The sequence below is a fragment of the Rattus norvegicus genome, chromosome 2 (genome assembly GCF_021556685.1).
Source record: "Rattus norvegicus strain SHRSP/BbbUtx chromosome 2, alternate assembly SHRSP_T2T, whole genome shotgun sequence".
In the NCBI taxonomy this organism is placed as follows: domain Eukaryota; kingdom Metazoa; phylum Chordata; class Mammalia; order Rodentia; family Muridae; genus Rattus; species Rattus norvegicus.
This window is the reverse complement of record NC_141535.1, coordinates 242,776,884-242,796,765: the sequence shown is the minus strand read 5'-3', so window position 1 is coordinate 242,796,765 and position 19,882 is coordinate 242,776,884.

The window sequence follows — 19,882 nt, the reverse complement described above, 5'->3', positions numbered from 1 at the left end:
GACAAAGAACCACAGGCAAGAACTGAGTACTGGCAGAAGGAGAATGTGCTCCTCTCAGGGATGATAGTTGGTTAATGCCGAGTGGTCAGCCTTGTAACCATATACACACAAACAAGGAAAGTAGACTCAGCAGGAAACACACACACACACACACACACACACACACACACACACACACACACACACATGCCACACACATATGTAACAGACACATTAAAAGAAAATGAGGCCATCCTGAGAAGGGCTTGAGGGTGAGTATCTGGACGGGACTGGAGGAAAGAATGTGGGTGAAGTGATGAAGACTTATTTCATGTAAAAACATAAAATACATTGCCTCTCCAGGATTCAGCATGCAGGTTTATCCTGAGTGGCTCCTACTCCTCACTTGGGTCTTTCTGGATGTGATGTGTAGAGTTTCCTGAACAGCTATTTCAAAGTCACTAGCAGACTTTGCTCTCAATCCATTTTCATGCTTATCATCTTTGTGTAATTACCTTTATTTGATTATGCAGTTAATGACAGCACAGACTTTATCCCAACAACTACTCTCCTTTCCTACACACTGCATGCCAGCCATATAGCCTGATGTTGGATGAAAAGTATCTCTCCCAAGCCAAAGTTTGCAAGCAAAATATGTTCCTAGCCTGAGGCTGAATTGAGCTGACAAAGAGAAGGACAGACAGATTTCTGTTTTCTCTTTGCCAGGATGGACCTTCCTACCCATCCATGAGGTTGCCTGCATTCATTTAAAAAGTGGATGAAGTCTCTAATTCCCCAGGTGGTTGGACTGACTCCATGCATTTATATTCATTCTTTTTTGCCTTTCCATTCATATTTTAAAACATTGGACTAAAGCAAGATCAATAGAACGAAAATGAGAAAAGAAAAGTTTTGAGCCAGTTTCATTTTTATATGAATTTTTAGTATTTTTGTTAATGTACTATTTCGGTTTCATGAAGAACAGGTTGGCTATTCCAGAAATGATGCCAAGAAAACTAGTTAGCCTTTGGGTGTGGGGGAGGGCTTGTAGTGAAAAATCCATACTTTACTGAAATCAATTTTAGCTAGAGCAATGAATTTCATATTAAAAAGTAAAATTCCAACAACAGTTGAAGAAAATAGAAGTGAATATTTTAGAATCTTATAGAGGATGGCTTTTTTGTGCATGATATAAAACCAGAAACTCTGAAGGATAAAGTTGACAAGAGTTTTCTATAAAAGAAAAAAACAAACAAAAAACCTTCCAAACATTAAATGTTTCAGTAAGGGATAATATGTCTCATAGATAAAAAACCGGAAAACATTATTTACAAAACAGCCTGGAGAGATGACTCTGTGCTATGAGCATTTGCTATTTTCTCAGAGGTCCTGGGTTCAGTTCCCGGCACCCACATAGTGCACCAACTATCTGTAATTTCAGTTCCAGGGCATATAACACACTCTTCTGACTCCCATGAGCACCAGGTACCACTTGGTACACATACATGCATGCAGAAAAATGTTTCATGCATGTAAAATAAAATAATAAATCTTAGAAAAAAAACCCTAAATAGCCTCGATGTGTTTATGAACATTTTGTATATATATAGAGCACACACAATCTTTATAATTCAGTGAATGGATACCCAGTTCTCCTGAAATAGTTCGTACTGGTGGCTCACCCACTAGTCATTCATTTCCCCCTCTCATTTCCTGTTTAAAAGAACCCCTAAGTTTTCACTATCAGGTTTGAGCTGTCCCCAGAAACATGCTTGAAGCATCCTTGAGGCAAGGCCAACAGTATGTGACTCTTTCATAGTCACTGAGATCTGACACACAGCCTGCTCGGTCTCCTGGGAAGTACTTTCCCCATCTAATTGAAAGAGTCTTTGTTGTAAGCAATGCTCCCCTTAAAACGGCGTTTGCCAATACTGATTTGGAAGCAGCATTTTGCTGTGGTTGAGGACTAAGCCCATAGCTTGAAGCTTCCACACCAAGCTTGCACGCTGTGACGGTTTGTCCATGCTTGGCCCAGGGAGTGACACTAGTAGGAGGTGTGGCCTTGCTGAAATAGGCGTGTCACTGAGGTTGTGGGCTTTACCTTGCCCTAGCTGCTTGGAAGCCAGTCTTCTCTTATTGGCCTTCAGATGAAGATGTAGAATTCTCAGCTCGTCCCGCACCATGCCTGCCCGGGTGCTGTCATGTTTCCACCTTGATGGTAGTGGACTGAATCTCTGAACCAGTATGCCAGCCCCAATTAAATATTGTCCTTTATAAGAGTTGCCTTCGTCACGGTGTCTGTTCCAGCAGTAAAACTGTGACTAAGACACATGCCAAAGAGTTCAACTCCATATTTCAAATGAGATGTAATTAATCGCGAATAACATTGATCATTATCCCACACTTTTAGTTCTTTGAAATGCCTGTATCTGCTTTCCTTTCTACCCTAGATGACTAGGTAGATCGCATCTGCCAACAGTCTTTGAAGTGAGCATTTCTTTCATAATTCTCCCTTTCAGGTGGACCACCATTCAGGAAGCTTGGCCAATGAGACTATTGTCCGTGGATCATCTAATAGCCCCTAAGAAGTGTGCATGTGACAGTGTCTGAGTGTGGCCGAGCTGTGTGTGATGCTGTGCCCTCTCCTATAGAGTGCTTATCAACCTATCAAACACACCTCAGCAAGACTGTTGTTTAATATGCAACACCTCAGTTTTGTTTCATTATCCAAAGATCCTGCGGTCTGCAACCCAGCCATCTAGGGTGTCAGGCCCCAAGTTCTCCACCCTGACCTGCACCGCTGTGTGCCTAGGCTACGTCTCTGCACTGCTACACCATTTACCGTGAAGCTCTTTCTCTGTCCTTGCAAATCTCTACTTTGACTTCCATTTTCTGACTCAGAGTTCCCTCCATCTTGTTTGAATTACTATCTACCTCCTTCTCGGGCACACCATTCACATCCACTTCTTACATCTCCCCTGATGTGACTGTGAGTGAGTCAGTAACCTCACTGAAGTCCGTGATTACCCTGAGCCCCTTACTATTCATGCTCTATTAACAAACACTAACAAACTTAGCTCAGACAAATGTATTGGAAACTCGTTGCCTAGTATTCTGCTGTCATTCTGCCTGTCTTTGGAACTCACTGGAAGGACGGACTCTGGGGGACCCTGACTTTTCATTCTGGCATCACCCTTTCTCCTGATGCCCTCCCACACTTCCCAAGACTAGTTTGTAGTACCATACCATTCTCTATGATTCCTTTTCCTCCAAAACATATATCCTGGGCTTCAGGCTCTACCGTATCTCGTCCCACGCTCAGCTTATCCGGCCACTGTTTTTGTGACTGTTGAACATCATTTATGTCACTTCTTTCTCTTTGTCCATTCAGCTTCTCATCAACAGTTAGCGTGGACACCTCTTTTAACGAAACCAATTCCATGTTCGTCACTGAAAAGGCATTCCTGCTATTATCATAAATTTCCTTTCTTTTCATTTTCTCCATTACAGTAATCTGAATGTGTTCAAAATTCAGAGCAGCTCTGAATTTCCTTTTTTCCTCAACCATGTCAGTCCTTACCGGTTCCTAGACTCCTGCCCTCTCCCTTAACCCTTTCCTAACTCATCATAATTGTCTAAAATTCTCACTTTATTGTCCCAACTTACTCATCAGTTTGATCAGAATTCTGACCTCATCTTTCCATGAAACAATACACTGTAACACTATAAATGGCCCTTGCCTTACTAAATCCTTCCACCAGGCAGGCAGTGATTTATGTGAAATTTGAGCAGGATGCTGTCCTTTCGACTGGACCTTCTTGGTTCTTGTGTCCTTACATTCTTCCCTGCCCTGTTCTTTGTCATTCTCTTGGGATTCATTATTCCCTACCCCATGAGCTTTAGTTTACTAGGAGTTGATTTGAAGTAATGTCCTCTTCTTGCTTTATACTACATACAGTGCCTTGTCTCCATACCTGGTGATTAGATTATTCTTGATATGCAAATGATCCAGGTTTGCATACTTTTCCAGGTCTAGATCAGTATGTATAAATTAAACTTCATGCTTATCTTCAAGGATAGGGAAAAAGCATCACAAGGTAGATAAAGTCAGATCAAATAAATGATTCTTAGTTCTTTCCCCAAGGAAACAAACAAAAATAAAGACAGTACGCACAGCAGCTGTGGATGGAAATGAAGGGTCATGAGAGGGATTTCACAAATGTTGTCTTGGGATGAAGATTTAGCCTACTGTGTGGAGAATTTCTTCATCTTTGGAAGGGAAATTAAAGTCCTGGTCAAAATATTCTCTGAATGTGTGGTGTTGGAGATCCCAGCCAAGGTCCTTCAAACACTGAGAATTAGTTTTAATAATACTTACTATGATTGCTCAACTTTGGTCAGAATTATGCACATCTGTTCCATCGGAACCTGTTGAATTGAATAGGATTTTCCTTGATTACTTCTGAAAATAGGAAGGAGGTTGGAGCAAGAGACTATAGGAGAGAGAAAGACACAGTGGTGCAGGTAAGAACGGTTGGCAAGGTTTATCTCCTATTGGGATTTTTGTGGGTGTTGACAGCTCCTAACTTTGAATGGGGTTGGGAAGCCTGTCTACAGGATGCAAGATACTTTTGTTCTAGGACTTGAGTAATTCTGTTCAGGAAATGCTATTCTATGACCAGGGAAGAAAAATTCTATTTTTTATCCTTTGCTGGAACATGGTTCCCAGAGGCCCCAAGAACAGTGACTCTATTGCACTGGTGAATCAGATTCTGCCGTGCTCTCCCAAGAGTACTGTCAGCCATGATACTGGAGATGTGCTTTTAAAATCTCCCAGCAATGGATGTGGACAAAAGCAATCAAACAGGGAATGGGGAACTGGACAGACACAGCGTGGTGACGTTGCTTCAACTCAACCAGCTTTGGATTTCCAGTTTCTGTCATTTTTATAAACGTCTGTGGAGAAGTGGGGAGATTTGTTACAGCTTGAATACACGGGTGCCTAGTGTCTCGGGAGCTTAGAGGCTATCATTCAGGCTTTATGCATCAGTGAACTTTCACTTGTGCTCATTGGTTTACAAGGCAAGGCGAATGCTAATGCTCACCCCCTCTCACAGAGCAGAGTGTCTGGTGTGGAGTTGTGGAGACACATACAGCCCACCTACTGGGTGTTAGTCAACACTTACCTCTTCTTAAGCCAAATGCTCCATCCACACCATCTGAGTACTAGCCAATGTGTTCTCCCAAGGAACATGAATGGGAACGCAGTCCATTAGACTGCAGTGCTCAGGCGCACCTTGAAAGCACAGCCCATATTCCTGTCTGAGGAGTAAAGGCAGCTCAGGGCTGCTGTGTCCTCGGAATGTCGTGTGGTCTCACCATTAGCGTTTAATAGAAGCTGGGCGTGTACATCAAGGAGATAACACTCCGAGCACCTGCGACTGTGGAAAGAGCTGCAAAGCATTAGGGTCTTTCTTGTGGAATAGACATAAAAATGATTGAAATCCTGGTTTGAGGGGGAAAAAGTCTATGTATTCATTTTAACTGTCTTCTTCGGTGGTATTTATAGAAACAGGTTTTTATTCTTTTTCCAACAGTTTCTCTAACCATGTGTGTGTGTGTGTGTTGGGGGGGGATAGATGATCTCAGTGTGATTTAATGTAATATACCTCCCCACCCCGCCATACACACTCAGCAATTGTTCTAAGTGTCGTACGACTGTAATGACATTTCCCTGGAACCTTGGAGATGGGTCATAGTGAAGTACCAACCTTCCCTTTAAGTTCACAGGATTGAAAGCTTCTTGTGTCTTTCTTTCTGTTTGTATTGGGACGTAGATGTGAAAAGTGCTTTTGTAGGGTAATAAGATATGTATTTAAATTAAATATTTAATTTAGTTAGAAAATGTTGAGCACTCTCCAAGTTCTACTTTGTCCTCTTTTCAAGGTTGGCTGCCAAAAGAAAAAGAATGCCTTTTTTTTTTTCTATTTAAATATCCTCCTCTGGTTCCAGTGACATAAAAAAAAGTCTGATTTTTACAAAACATTCTAAAATATCTGTAAAGGACTAGAACATTTTATCTCATTAGGAAACCTAGTATGATGATACTCAGTGGCCTCTATTGCATGTAAAGGGACCTGTCCCAAATCCTGATGTTCACAGTCAGTGAGTAATCTCTTGCAGAACTCTATCTACCTAGAGCTGTTTCTTCAGGAGAGATCAGTGAATATTTCATGTCTTTCCCTTCTGTTGACTCTAAGAAGGCGGTGGGTCTGGGGCCTGCCCTGGTTGTTATGGGAGAGTTCATAACACTCACCAGAGGAGCCAACCTTTCAGGACTGGTGTCTTTAGAGACTCCGGGCTCTCTGTGGGAAGTTGTCTTGTAAAATTCAGATGAATCAACACTTGTTCCTTGAGAGGATTTTGTCTTTGCATTTTATTCTGTACTGAGCTCAAGGTAATTACAATTTTAAAATTTAATTTTCTTTTTCAAACACCATATGTGCTGTTTTGAATGTGTTTCTAAGGTGGAGTTTCATTTCTAAAAGTCAACCCTATTATTATTGAAATCTATTTAAATTGCGTGTCTCTCGGTACTTACATTGGAGCCCCTTTTAGTAAATCCCGAATCAATGTGACATTGGCTACTTATATTTTCTTGAATTTTGAAGTAAATCTTGATTTTATTTTCATGTGCATACAATAAACTTTTCAAACTTACCTGAGGGCTGAAAATAAAAAAGATTTCCCACAAATATTCTAAAAGAGCCTAAACTCTGTATAAAACACACACACACACACACACACACACACACACACACACACACACACACACACACAATCAGTGCAAATCCTGTTTATTCCTCTTGTCTCGACTAATTTCTTCCCCGTTTATTCCTTCTTTAACCAAACTCCAAACACGAAAACTTTCTTATCCTTTGGCTAGTTTCTCTTCTCCTCAAATTATTTTTGAAATGACGTTTTAAAATGTTATTAATGATTAATCGATTGTTTTACTGTGTATATTATAAAAGTCTCCAGGTAGTGTGTTTCTGAGTTTTGGAAAGAAAAGTAAATTCATTGCTTTTCTTCATCTCCTGCTTTTAAAGGACCTCCCAGCAGGTGGCAGTACAGCATCGTGTAAAGGGTGGGCCACGCTTATCAATTTAAAGGTTACACCCACCTGGAAGGAAAAAAAATCTCATCAAGGTCAAGAGGCTATGACGTGCACAGAAGGTATGTTTGCAAACAAATGAACAAACAAAATGCCCAAACACTTTAAAAATCTTTACACGAGGTACGTGGATTAAAACTGCTTCTGATATTTAGATCTTTTCTTCCTAATGAAAGAAATGGATATTATACAAAAACCAGGATTTTGTAGGAATTTGTGTCTCTGCTTGTGAGAATTAATAGAGGCAATCTTTGTCTCCAAAGAGTTTGCTAAGTGTTGTATAAAATATTACATAAAATCTGCATAAAACCGGAATTAAAAATGTATTTATTAGTATCCATATGGCTATGGACTTATTTCAACACAAGGGAATTGGCGCGCACACTCCAACTCCTATTAGTGTTAATGGGAATTATATGTGTGAATCCCCAACTCCCAGTGCTTGGAAACAGAAGTCCCTGAAAAGATTGCTAAAATCTGTATTTGTATTACTTTTGGTTATGGTGAAAGTACAACCGAGGTAGGTGTTTTAACAGCTTTAAAGTTAGTAGGGATGGCGTGCACCTGAAACAACAGGCCCCAGAGTGTTATTTATTCTAGTTGAACGTTCAGTTTCGTGTGATGATCAGTTTAGAGCCAAAAGCTGGAGAGGTTTCTTGGATTGTCAGGCCTGAGTTCTGGAACAGGGCCATCCTCAAAGAGCTACCACAGCTGTTCCCTCAGTAGCAAAGGTTGCTCTGGGTTTAGCTTCCAAGAAGAAAAATCCTTTTGAAGCAATGCAAACACATGGGAAAGAGTAAAGCTTTTTCCTCTTCCTGACCCTTTCCTCTGTAACTTCTTGGCTTCACGCAGCACGGCGCTGCGCATTTCTGATTGCTCTCGGGTCCTTGCTACTCGCTTGGACCTGAAGCCGCTAGTTGGCCGGGTGGAATCAGGCTCTTCCCAGGATGCCCCAGGCACAGAAGCAAAAGGTGAATGAGAGCTATACTACAGCAAGGAGCAGGTTGTGAAGGATATTTCTGCTTTGGTCCTTAGCCAGAATATTGAAGGCAGAGTTTTGACAGCTGGAAGATCGTGTGACCTACAAGTCTGGAAGATTCCTCCTTCCTTCCTTCCTTCCTTCCTTCCTTCCTTCCTTCCTTCCTTCCTTCATTTCTTCCTTTCTTTTGTTTTTTAAAGATTTATTTATATATTTTTTGTGTATGAGTACACTGTGGCTGTCTTCAGACACACCAGAAGAGGCATCGGATCTCGTTACAGTTGGTTGTGAGACACCATGTGATTTGCTGGACCTGAACTCAGGACCTCTGTAAGAACAGCCTGTGCTCTTAACCACCGAGCCATCTCACCAGCGTGGAAAAAAAAGAACCCTTCCATCCAGGACTGAAGGGAGCCAGCCAGTGTTTCCCTCAGCCGATGGTCTCTTCTGGCTCTGTTTCTCTGGGCTTTGCCCTTCTAGATGAGTATTAGTAAACACGGGAACCTGGAAAAGCACACGTGGTCTCCACGCATCCTCTGTCTTGCAGGGTCTCACAGGCTTTCTGACCACAGTTAAAAGCCCAAACCCATCTGCTCTTGAGGAGAGACATCCAGTATCCAGTCTCCGGCTTCCTGTCACGGATGCAGATGATAGGCAGCGCGCGCGCGGTTCCAGGGTGACAGCGCTGTCTGAGCTGCTTATATAAGGACTCTAAAGAGTCCCACTTTTCCCAATTTTTCACCTTAAGCCTTTTGATTCTAACTGGCTATGGAATTTAAGAAAAAAATCGTTTTATTTCCTCTCCTTCTAGGCGAGTTGTATCAACCATTTTTTTTTTTTTTTTACTCCAAAGAAATGACTGTCAGTTTTATTCACTAAGCCAAGTTTACCAGGATCATCATACATGCAAATTTTTTTTAATTTATTTATTTATTTTTTTAATTAACTTGAGTATTTCTTATATACATTTCAAGTGTTATTCCCTTTCCCGGTTTCCGGGCAAAATCCCCCTCCCCCCTCCCCTTCCTTATGGGTGTTCCCCTCCCAACCCTCCCCCCATTGCCGCCCTCCCCCCATAGACTAGTTCACTGGGGGTTCAGTCTTAGCAGGACCCAGGGCTTCCCCTTCCACTGGTGCTCTTACTAGGATATTCATTGCTACCTATGAGGTCAGAGTCCAGGGTCAGTCCATGTATAGTCTTTAGGTAGTGGCTTAGTCCCTGGAAGCTCTGGTTGCTTGACATTGTTGTACTTTTGGGGTCTCGAGCCCCTTCAAGCTCTTCCAGTTCTTTCTCTGATTCCTTCAACGGGGGACCTATTCTCAGTTCAGTGGTTTGCTGCTGGCATTCGCCTCTGTATTTGCTGTATTCTGGCTGTGTCTCTCAGGAGCGATCTACATCCGGCTCCTGTCGGTCTGCACTTCTTTGCTTCATCCATCTTGTCTAATTGGGTGGCTGTATATGTATGGGCCACATGTGGGGCAGGCTCTGAATGGGTGTTCCTTCAGTCTCTGTTTTAATCTTTGCCTCTCCCTTCCCTGCCAAGGGTATTCTTTTTCCTCATTTAAAGAAGGAGTGAAGCATTCACATTTTGATCATCCGTCTTGAGTTTCGTTTGTTCTAGGGATCTAGGGTAATTCAAGCATTTGGGCTAATAGCCACTTATCAATGAGTGCATACCATGTATGTCTTTCTGTGATTGGGTTAGCTCACTCAGGATGATATTTTCCAGTTCCAACCATTTGCCTACGAATTTCATAAACTCGTTGTTTTTGATAGCTGAGTAATATTCCATTGTGTAGATGTACCACATTTTCTGTATCCATTCCTCTGTTGAAGGGCATCTGGGTTCTTTCCAGTTTCTGGCTATTATAAATAAGGCTGCGATGAACATAGTGGAGCACGTGTCTCTTTTATATGTTGGGGCATCTTTTGGGTATATGCCCAAGAGAGGTATAGCTGGATCCTCAGGCAGTTCAATGTCCAATTTTCTGAGGAACCTCCAGACTGATTTCCAGAATGGTTTTACCAGTCTGCAATCCCACCAACAATGGAGGAGTGTTCCTCTTTCTCCACATCCTCGCCAGCATCTGCTGTCACCTGAGTTTTTGATCTTAGCCATTCTCACTGGTGTGAGGTGAAATCTCAGGGTTGTTTTGATTTGCATTTCCCTTATGACTAAAGATGTTGAACATTTCTTTAGGTGTTTCTCAGCCATTCGGCATTCCTCAGCTGTGAATTCTTTGTTTAGCTCTGAACCCCATTTTTTAATAGGGTTATTTGTTTCCCTGCGGTCTAACTTTGTATCAACCATTTTTGACACCGCTGGTTGTGTTTGGCCAAGATCCTCACGGTCTGTGTGTATTCAGCTTGAGACCTCATGACTAGGTTTTAGGAGGTGTGGCCGAGGCAGTGTATTCTATAAAGAAATAGTTCTCTTTGGTTTTAGGAAAAGAGTTTTTTAATGTCCTTTGTGTTAAACCAAAGATCCATTCTCCTTTATTTCCTGAAAGTTTGTTATTTCTAAAGAACAAGATATCTGTCTGTCTACTATCTATCTATCTATCATCTATCTATTTATCATCTATCTATCTATCCATCATCTATCATATCTATCTATCTATCTATCTATCATCTATTGATCTATCTATCATCTATCATCTATCTATGTACCTATCTATTTACTATCTATTATGTATCTATCTATCTATCTATCTCCTATCTATCTATCTATCTATCATCTATTGATCTATCTATCATCTATCATCTATCTATGTACCTATCTATTTACTATTATGTATCTATCTATCTCCTATCTATCTATCTATCTATCTATCTATCTATCTATCTATCTATCATCTATTGATCTATTTATCATCTATCATCTATCTATGTACCTATCTATCATCTATCTATCATCTATTGATCTATCTATCTATCTATCTATCTATCTATCTATCTATCTATCATCTATCTTTTTTCACTTCACAGTCAAGGCACGAGTGAGAACGGCAGCCCTGTTCATGTGTGTAGTGATGATTTGCTGCACTGATAGAACAAATTGCCTGTTGACAGAGGTTGACTGCAGCTGACATTGCCTAATAAGGATGGAGGCTCTGTATTGATCACAGCCTAAAAGGACCCAAACTGAGTTTTGTCCCCTTTAAATGTTATCGGCCATAAAATGGAGAACAATGTGTGCCTCTTCAGTTTCAATTTGGTCTGATATTACAATTACTTTTTACTACCTCTCTGTTCATGCTCTCTGAAAGGACATACACATTCACAGAAAGAAAGAACTAGTACTTCTCTTAGCAGGCTTTGCTGTTGTTGCTGTTGTTGTTGCTGTTGTTGAAGAACACTCACACACTTTCACAAACAGAGAAAAATCCAAAGAGAGAAATGAATATATTTTATGTTTAAGGGCCATTCTGAGGTCCTTGCTGAAATGTTTTGATTTAATGTCATTTTGTCCAACTTGAATATAATAGTAGTGTTTCTATAGCAAAGGATCTTCAATCCATACCACATTTACTCTATTTAAATCCCTAATCTTCTAATACCAATTCAAACAGCAGTCCTCTTACTAGATGCCAGCTTTTGGTCACTGTTCCATGAGAAGTGACAGGCAGAAGAGCAGAACTCACTGGTGAGTAGATAATGGGTGTCAAAGAAAGCCCACATGACTCACAGGTGACCAGATTTATAAATATCCAAAAAATAATACATCCAATCATTGTGCTGGGCAGTGACAAAAAAAGCACCCCAAAACAACAACAAAAAAGGCATTGTTTCCCAAGGGCATCCAGTCTGTGAGAAGGGAGGGTAGAGAGGCAGCTACAAATACTAAAACCTCTTCAGTCATAACGTCACCTATCTGCCAACATCCACCATCTTGCTAATCTTCAGGACCATGAAATATACATGCCAGCGAAATATACGACCCCATCTCCATTTTACCTGTGAGATAATTGAGGCTCAGAGAGGTTACAAGGCTAAGGTGTGCCACAGTAAGTGACGAAAGCATCATTTTAACCAGGGATTGTCAGACATCTGAGATGGAGACCTTCCTCCGCACCTTGCCCTTGGAAACACAAATGATCAAATCAGATTTCCTGCCAGAAACACGGAGAAGTGGGTGAGGCTTCACAGCAGGCATCACTTGGGACTGGGGAATACATTTTCTTGGCACATTGCATTGGCCAATTATAATAAGAAGGGCTGGGTGTTGCTAGGTAGTTTCTATTTTATTCCATTTCAAGTTGGGAAAATACCTTGCTTCGAAGCTTTGTTTTTGTGTATATTTTTCTTAAGGGGTGGATCACATTGTCGGCAATTTGGAGAAAACGTTTGTAGTTACACAGGCTGAGAATCTGGTCCTTCCCCAACACGTTTTTTTTTTTTTTTTTTTTTTTTTTAGCACACAGTGAAACACAACCACAATATAGTCCTGCTGTTCAGAGCTTGCTTCTGGGATGTGTAAACTAGAGTGTGACTTTAGGAAGCAGGAGCTAATTCTCTGTCTTTGGCGTTTGTAAAGCCCCTATTAGAGCTTCATGCTTACAACCAACTGAAGCTATTTAAACAGGATATGTAGACCCCGAGAAAACCCAGAGGGGAGGGTGGAGAATTAACCAGTGCCTTCCTCAGCTTCCTGTGAAAGAATTCTGTTCATCGAATGCTCCAGGATCCACGAATCTCAGGAAAGAGGAAGCCCCAGAGGGATGGGTCCAGAACTGGTGTGACTGCCGTCCCGAGTCCTGTTGTTTGTACAAAGAACAACTCAAGTATCTATGTAGGAGAAAAAAGTGATTCAGCAAATTCACAAAGAAAAAGCAGTCCCTTCTATTGTTACTTGAGAGGTCATGGGTGATGCTGGTAAGGTTAAACAACGTGGACATTTTCTACAGGTAGGTGGGGAAACGAGTATCTCTTTCAGTCGGATCACTCTGTAACAAGGCACACAGAAGTCCATGCTGGGTTTACGGAGGCTGATGATACAGGAGCAACGGGGCAGCCCGTGGAAGTGATACACCGAGGAAGAGGATTAAAGTCTCCCAGGCATGAAAGGTTTGGATGTCATGTGTTAAGAAGTGTTCAGGATTCTCTTTTCTTCGAGCTGTGAAGAGCAGAACTATTTACTGAGCTGTGATAGGATCACGGTTTATGAGGAGAAATATGTAACTTACGTGCGTATTCATCCTTAATCCTCGAAACTGTACCGAACATTCAGCAACGTTCTCAAGTTACATATCTTGCAAACAACGTGTCTGCCTGGATCTGCATTTCCCTGCCCCAGGCCCTGGGCAGCAATGTCTAAGACACACTACTTTATTATCATTGGGTGCTGGAGAATGAACTGCTCCTAATAGATCCATATCATCACTTTGAAAGATGCCTTAGAAATACGGAAATGTAGAGATAGTGAAATCAGCGAGATTACCGCAATAGTCCAAGGGAATCTCAGTTAGAGATGGAGACACAGAAAAGGTGGGGGAAGTGAAGATTTGACTGAAATACAAAGGCAACGTTGAAGGTAGTCTAATAAGGAATCAGTTAGACGGCAGGTTATCTTTAATGCTATTAGGAAAAGAATTTGTATTTTTTTCCTCTTAGCAGATACATTGAAGGTGCTGTTTCTTCTTGTGATTGGATGGGGCCATGCGATTAATTTGCAATAAGAAGTTGCATGAAGAAGTGAAGCATATCAACCCTTGCCTATGCATTTAACCTCCTGTGCATGACTTTCTAGGGTCAGCACCCCACTCTCTCTTTAATATTAGATAAGGTGACTTCAGTCAGCCTCGTCCTTCAGTGCCTATAGAGAGTGGAGCCCCTATTGGTTCACAAGATATTAAATAGCATAAAAAAAAAAACAAACGTGGGAAACCCACCAACCAACCAGACAAAGCCACACTGTTTAGTCCCATTTGTTACTGTGTCAAACCTATTCTATTGCATCAATCAATGTTCCAAGAGGACAAGAACTACAATTTGTTAGGTACATACTGCTTCAGGTGAAGTATTTATTGAGTTCCCAGAGTGAATAGCTAGGTATGTATCATTATTGCTCCTATGTTCAGATGGGTTTTAAGATGTTTTATTTTTAACAGAACTTGGCTAAGGAACACTTATATATATGTAGGCTAGAATGTAGACCTAGGTAATTCTTAGCCTGTTTTCCCCCAGCCTCCCAGTGCTCACTTCCTGTCTTCTCTGCGTAGCACATATCCTCATCTGGAACACCGCTGTAATGGTCATGCGTAACTGTTTGAAGCAGAAGGTGTGGAATGAATTCTTTGCTGTGTAGGCCTAGGAGCTTTCAGGTAAAGATAGAAATTGCAGCCACAGAAACTTGGACAATTTAATATAATTTACTATATTAACTACTCAATGTAATGTACTATTTGGGAGAAAAACCAAGGTTAGGTTAGTAGACAGAATAAGGCTTTTCTAAGATATCCTATCGTAATCAAGATCTCTGCATTTGTTTACATGATAAAACGTTTGGTAGAACAAGTTAAAATCAATTTAAACATTTGTGGTAGATTTTCATAGGTTATTTGAACATTTCAAGAAACCAACTGAAGAGTCTTTATGGAGGAAAGAAAGACGAGAGAAACATAAAGATCAAAACAAGTAGTGGGGGTGGACGTCTCTATGCAGGTGAGGGCAGGCACAAGACAAGGCAAGGCCTGGTTTGGTCAGTGAAAAGGAAAGGTGGGCTGAGAATTTTAGAGACTGGACAGAGAGTATGGAGAGAAGGAAGGAAGATGGAGGAAGGGAAGGACGACCCAGATTTGTGTGGCTTTAAATAGCGACGGGTAGCTATGAATATCATATACGGGATGGGTTATTACAGGACAATTTGTCTTATCTAGGTGGGCAGTTATATCAATAACAATTGGCTCTGAGTTTATTCTGTGGACATTTTGAGGGGTGAGGATTTACTGATAAAAATCTGGTTGATAAGTTACAAGCCTCTAGAGTTTTGATTTTGCCGGGTTACAGGGGTTTGTGACCGCTAACCTGGAAATGGGCGGTCGCTGCTGGGGATAGCCATGGAGGCAGCGAGACTTTGGGGCCAGAGAGTAGCCCGTGCTAGTGTGGGATGGAAAAATCCTTTTTATTATTTCCAGCTACAGATGGCGATCCGATGTGTTAGGCAAGAATCTTCTAGAAATTTAAGATTATCAGCCAGAGAGTTAGAGTTTTATTTTTTAAATGAGAGAAAGGTTGCGCTGGGACTCAAGTGTGGGAACCTTGGAAAAAAGAAAGAGGGCTCTCAGATCCCGGCTGTGGAAAGTGCAGGCTGCTCTGCGCCACAGAGAACTGGAGAATGGAGGCTGCCTGCTTCCTTAGCAGATGTTGATTGGAGTGTGATTTAATTCAAAGGCTGGTTTATTTGCTTTTAGTATAGATTTATATACAGAACTCCGCCCATGGTTCAGAACTAAGAAAGGAAAAATAGAAGTCTGTAACTCCAGGTAGAGAGCATAACAGATAGATCGTGTATATAGTCTGGAGGAAACTCACAGTCTTTGTTGGTGTGCTCCACGGGAATTTTGGGTTCATTGACAGAAAAGAAAAAAAAATCCTAAGAATAAACTCATACAGTGTTTTAGTTTACTTCATTTGTTTTGGATTATTTTAATTTTCAATATGGGTGTGATCCTGAGTTTTGTGGTTATATTATTTCTCTGGGACAGAATACAAGATACAAGCTTTTCTGGTTGTTGACTAAAGGATATGCTGACTAAAGGGAAAAAAGTTTCGTCTTTGGTTTTTAGAAAAGATGATTAGGCTCTGGACACCTTCCAGAGCTCTATGGACCAGCTTTGATGGAGGGAGACTCCCAGAACAATTAGATTCAAGAGAATAAAAATAAAAAAAGAAACAGAATTTCATCCTAACCAGTCTGTACTCCCTACACAGACTGATACAATCCATACGGATATCTTGATGATACTAAATTTTTGTTTTGAGATTTATATATTGCAGAATGTACGGCTTTGGTGAGTCTCATCATCAGCCATGCTGAACTGACCTGGTTGAACTCCTGATCTCAGGGACTTTCAGCTGGATCCAGTCAGGACAGACATCAGAGACTGCAACAACTGCTGGTGTGGCCTTCTTAAGGCCAAACAACTCCCCCTCCCCCCCATCCCCAAGATATCTCAATGCCCATGTACAGCTAGAAGAAGTTATTGAAGAGTCATCACCCTGGTTCCCTAAATTTTGGGAGGCTAGAGTTGGTTATTCTAAGATTGTTTTTCTGAGGAATCTAGAAATGGTCATAATTTAACAAGGAGGAATTAGCTAGAATTAATTGTGCAGCCATAATCTCATTTGGTACAACTCCTTATAATCGTTAATAGGTTGAAGTTATAATTTCTTCCACTGGTAGAGAATATTACACATTTAAAATTTTCATTCATATAATATTTCTTATTGACAAAATTGGGATTGATATTGTTACTCTTATATAGGCATTGTGCCTATACAACACATTTAAGAACACAAAGCTTAGACCCACTCCTTCTATAACTGCTCTTGCAAACTGTTTTTAGGTGATTAAACAATATGAGTTAAGAGCCAGATAGCAAACTCATGGTTGTTAGTAATTAAAAGGGTGTTTTGGGAAAATTCAATTAGAATTGGCCATGAGTAGTAAAGGCTTAACAGTTCAGAAATGCTTTGAGTAGATAGATGATCTTCGAAGGTGTCAGAAGTCTACAGAATATGGCGTTTATAGACATTTCTTTATTAAATATCATTTGATCAGAGGCCTGTCTTCTCCAGACAACACCCCTTCTTGGATTCTAAGAAACTGAGCATCAGTGGAGTTGCTCCAATTGTGGCGAGACAGCCATGAGGCAAGAATTGCCTCAATTCATCTACAGACAAAATACAGTCCAGAAAAATGACAAGCTATGCAGAACAGTTGACTGATAATCTCTGCCAAGACACGGTAAACAGCCCTTCAGAATGCTGCATTACAAAGGTCTGTCAGATGATCTTGGGCCAGAAGGTTGAAGACGGATGCTCCAACGTTTTGAAGAATGAGGGTCCATCTAGGTGATCAGTGGCCTCTGTAAATTAGCTAAGTTTTGGAAGCTATGTTTTGTGCTTCTCATATTTTCAGTTAACATTATTCGTTCTTGGATTTCTGATAGTGTTGAAGAGTAATTATAGTCTCATAGCCTAACCAGGCTATTTAGCATTGAGAAAACTCATTTGAGGGAATAGTTTTCAGATAGTACACAAGCTAGCCAGGACATAACATATAGATTGTAAGCCTTTCTTAAGTTAGGATAGATAACAGAGTGTTCTATTTGATTGACAAAAATGACAGACTGGGTGTTAGGTGTATTTTTGTACTTCACAAATTACAGAACGATAATAGTTATGCTCAATTGATATTTGAGAGGAAAGAGCCTTTTAACTGGACACAAAGAGGGAAATGTGGGTTGATGTCCATATGCAGGTGACGGGCAGGGACAAGATAAGGTAAGGCCTGTGATTGGGTGGTGAAAAAGAAAGGTGGGCTGAGAATTTTAGAGATGGGACAGAGAGTATGGAGAAGAGGGAAGAAGGAAGATGGAGGAAGAGAAGGGCCACCAAGATCCACATGGCTTTAAATAGTCACAGGTAGCTATAGATATCTTATAAGGGATGGATGATTACAGGACAATCTGTCTTATCTAGGTGGGCAGCTTATATCAATATCAATTGTCTATGAGTTTATTGTGTGAACATTTTGTGGGGTGATAGTTTACTGATATAAATCTGATTGGTAAGTTACAAGCCTCTAGAGCTTTGATTTTGCCAGGTTACAGGGGCTTATGACAGCTAACCATGAGATGGGCGGTCTTTGCATGGGGCTGGTGTGGCAGGACCTGCTGAGGGAACTTAACGATTCAGGTGGAAACATTTCGGGAGCGCTGGGCCAGAGAGTCTGCTGAGATGGGGACAAACTGCTGAGTTGAAGGTAGAAGACGGACATGAGCCAAGGGGAGGTACAGACTCCAAGTTCTTCTCTACGGTCTGGGAAAGAATACAGTCACTCAACCTACTTTCGACTGCAGACCTACACAATTAAAACAATACATTTCTGTTGCTTTAAGTCCTAACTTTGGAGATGGTTTATTGAACAACAGCAAATCTTGGTGTTTTCCTAAGGGGCCATGATACTGATACTGGGGGCTGGTGAGATGGTCTGGAGAGAGAGGTGAAGTGAATGGGACAGGCTGCAGGCTGAACCAAGCTCAACTACGCATGTCTTGAAGAAGAAATTTAGAGAGGCAGACACAGGCCATGGCAAAGAGAGCTGTCCACACTCTTTGAGAGGGGAGCTGGTGGTCCATATACTTACAGATCTGCTGTGAACTGGGTGCTGCTTAGCCAGTGGATGGCATCTCTGTTGGTGCTGGGGGTAGGACTCAAGTTCTTGTTCTTTCAAGACAGGCTCTTTATGGAATCCTCAGCCCATAAAATAAGTTAACTGCTAATGATATCTACTAGATACAGCCATCACATATCAACACTGTTTCTGATCTTGATGGTTTCAGGTTATAGGAAGCAAACCACAGAAATCCTGATTGCCCTGTTTAAGGGCTGCTCACTGGAAGGGTGGTGGTGGTTCTCAGTGTGGAGACAAGTCAGAGAGGTCTCAGAAAGTACAGAAGCCAAAGCCTGTCTGGAAACCCAAGCCAGATGAGCATCCTCAACACTCACTCCCTACCAGACTCTCATTCCTCTTCACTGGATAGGATGCCTCCATTCACTAGTGACAGGGTGGTTTGACTTTTGGTAGTGCTTTCCCACCATCCCATGAGTGCACACTTAACAAATGAGCAGCCTGACTATATCTCAAAACTCGTTTCCTTTGAGTCTTCCAAATGCTTCTCCTTCCAGCCACAGTACGCTCCGGGTTTTTCATTGTACCTTCCAGGCACACTCCTATGACAGGCTCCTGTCCCATTGCCCCTCCCCCAGTGAAAACAATAACAGTCAAGTATCTTGTGTCACATTCAGGCACTGTGTCATAGTCTTTACACATAAACAGACTCCTTCATCTTCATCTACAAAATCCCAAAGAAGACAGTGTTTTAAACTAATAGTAAAGCTAATTGAAGGAAAGGTATTTCACCTAATATCACATAATTAATCAATTTTATAGACTGACCCAAGTTATAGTTTGAATCTGGCTATAGGGACCTGAGTTTTAATATCTCAGTTTTTAATTTTTATCAACTCTTTTTGACTACTCTCTCCTTCAGTACCCAACAAGTTTATCTAAGGCACGCTCTTCTCTAATTTCTATGTTCTTTCTATACTCTGGCGTTTCTAGGTATATCGGCAATTAGTGATGGAGTGTATATTTGTTGGTTGCTATCTGTAGTTGTCACTAACATGCAGGTGCCATGGGAACTTAGCTTGATCTACTTGCTTAACAACCTGGTACATGGTGACATTTCTGACTTGGGTTAACTTAATGACTGGATTATTGGGTACTTAGTGTAGATCAAACATTATTATAGATACTTGTCATCCATCAATGATTCTTTTGGTTTATTCTATTCACATTAAGTGATTTGGAAGGAAAAAAGAAGACAGTAACTATGGTATCACCAGAGATGTTTTAGTATGGTCTGTGATGATCAATTATATAAAACCCTTAGGATAGTGAGTAATGGAAGAGAATTACAGAAAAATGAAGAAAAGGGATGGAGTCCGAGGTACAAAGACC